The sequence below is a fragment of the Heterocephalus glaber genome, unplaced genomic scaffold (assembly GCF_053883595.1).
Source record: "Heterocephalus glaber isolate CG9 unplaced genomic scaffold, H.glaber_assembly_v1.0 deba00000281, whole genome shotgun sequence".
Lineage (NCBI taxonomy): Eukaryota > Metazoa > Chordata > Mammalia > Rodentia > Bathyergidae > Heterocephalus > Heterocephalus glaber.
Window position 1 is genome coordinate 13441395 of NW_028258139.1, and position 2117 is coordinate 13443511.

At 46.7% G+C, this 2117-nt stretch overlaps 1 pseudogene; it reads right to left on the minus strand.

The window, feature by feature from the left end:
• Positions 1-413: 413 nt before the first annotated feature.
• LOC101713530 (methyltransferase HEMK2 pseudogene) lies at positions 414-1644 on the minus strand (annotated as a pseudogene).
• Positions 1645-2117: the final 473 nt, after the last annotated feature.

Here is a 2117-nt window from a genome sequence, read left to right on the forward strand (position 1 = left end):
ACATAATGAAGCTGCTGCAACTCTTTTCAATCAATGGTATATCACAGACCTTTTTTGCTTCAGTATAAATAGACTTTACTCATGTTTAATGGCTGTATGGTCAGTGAAACTGAAACAGTTAATTTATTTTAACCAATCCTTCCTGATGGATGTTTAGGTTGATTCCCTCGTTTCGCTATATATATTCCCTGCCTTTCATATACAACTTTACATAAAATTAAAATTACAAATATACTACACATATTTACTTACACATGTACAAATATTTCTGTAGGCCTGATTTCCTGGTGGTGAGAGGGAAGCACCATCTTTCCATTTCTTTCTTTACAACAAATTTCTGATAAAATTCTTTCACTGAGAAATGCATTCAGTTTCCAGTAGTTCCTGGCACACTTTCACTAGCTCTTGGTTTATTAGCACTTGGTGAACTTGGGGACCGACAGGATTTCTTGACCTGCTTGTCTGGAAAGTGCAGTGGTTCCATATAGATGTTTTGTCTTCAATGTTTTCAAAATTTCTTCTGGATTATTTTCATTTATGGTAACTAAATAGAATAATCCTCTTGGGGAAAGTAGATCTGAGGTTAGTGGAAAGAATCTGTCTGTGACTTCTTGACCATTTCTGGCACCAGCCCAAGCTGCTTTTATTCCATGACTTCCTACCTCTTCAGGTGGAGTCACTACATAGGGGGGATTAAGTATCAGAAGATCAACTTTTTTGTTCAATCTGGGTAGCAAGGCTTTGAGCATGTCAGTAATGACTGATTGGATATGGAACCTGTTACAGCACAGTCTCCAGGGTACAAGCTGTGGCCTCTGGGTTGACATCAGTGCACATGTACAAAGGCTGAGGACCTATGATGGAAGCTAGAAATGCGGACACCACACCAGACCCTGACCCTACTTCAAGGTATATGTCCACTCCCACCAGCTCAGACACTGCCACCTCCGGTGTGTCCAGCAGCAGGAACGTGTCCTCCATGGGCTCATACACATTGCTGAAGTTGCCATGACCCACGTGCCCATGAGGCAGCTTAGGAAAGCTGGAGGCTGCCGTCTTCCTTTTTGCTGTCCTATTCACACTGAGTCTTGACCATGGTCACACACTAAGCTCTGAATCTGCTCCCAAACTGAGCCCTGAGCCTGAGCAGGTCACACACTGAGCCCTGGTCCTAGTCACAAGCTGAGCCCTGACCCTGCTGACCTCTTAATGTATCTCTGTGGGGTCAGAAAACAATGGGGAAGGGTCAAGCAGGATGTCAGGTCTGAGCCTGCTGAAAGTGGGAGACAGAGACCCAACCCAGCCTCAGCAACAGCCACAGGGTCAACTGCCTGGGCCTGGGTCTGGAATGGTACTTTGAGCCTCACAACTGAGACTGAAATAATATTTTCAGTACACACACACACACACACACACACACACACACACACACACATCCTTTCCCAGGTGGCTACAGGTTGCTAGGACAGACACACCTATCAAGCTCTTTGGCTCTAGCACCAAATATATAGTAATGTTGGGCCAGATCCTCAAGCCCACACACCACTGCAGACAGGTGAAAAGGAGGGCTCATGGATTCAGGTGTTGAGAGCAGGGCACGCCTGTCTTGTTCACACACCTGTTGAACACTGAGTGTCTGGACATCCTGAGAACTGTGGTCAGGAAAGGCCGTAGGAGAGGTCAAGGGTATTCTGTGAGCAGAATGTGATTCCCTTTGTAGTTATTTCCCAGGTCCAGCCCAGGAGCCCCATGGCAAACACCATCTATGGGGGGCCTACTGCATTAGATGCTGGGACCTCTGCCAGCATCAGGCAGCATTTCTGCTCTTTGGGTGTCACAGCATACCTGGCAGGGCAGGTTTTGAACCAGTTATTAGAAAAAGGTAGGTATGTGGGGAGGGGCCAGTATTTGGCAGCGCTTCATCTGGGATCATCCAGGGCACCTGGACTTTCAGGATGCAGCAATGATGCTACACATGGTACTGGGTGAAAGTTTAGTCTGCAGGGAGCACAGGACCCTGCCCAAGGAGCAATCTGGAATGCAGCTAACTTTAGACCAGATGACATCTCTCCAAGGGTGATAGGTCACAGCCTTCCCAACTGGATACTACCCTCTGA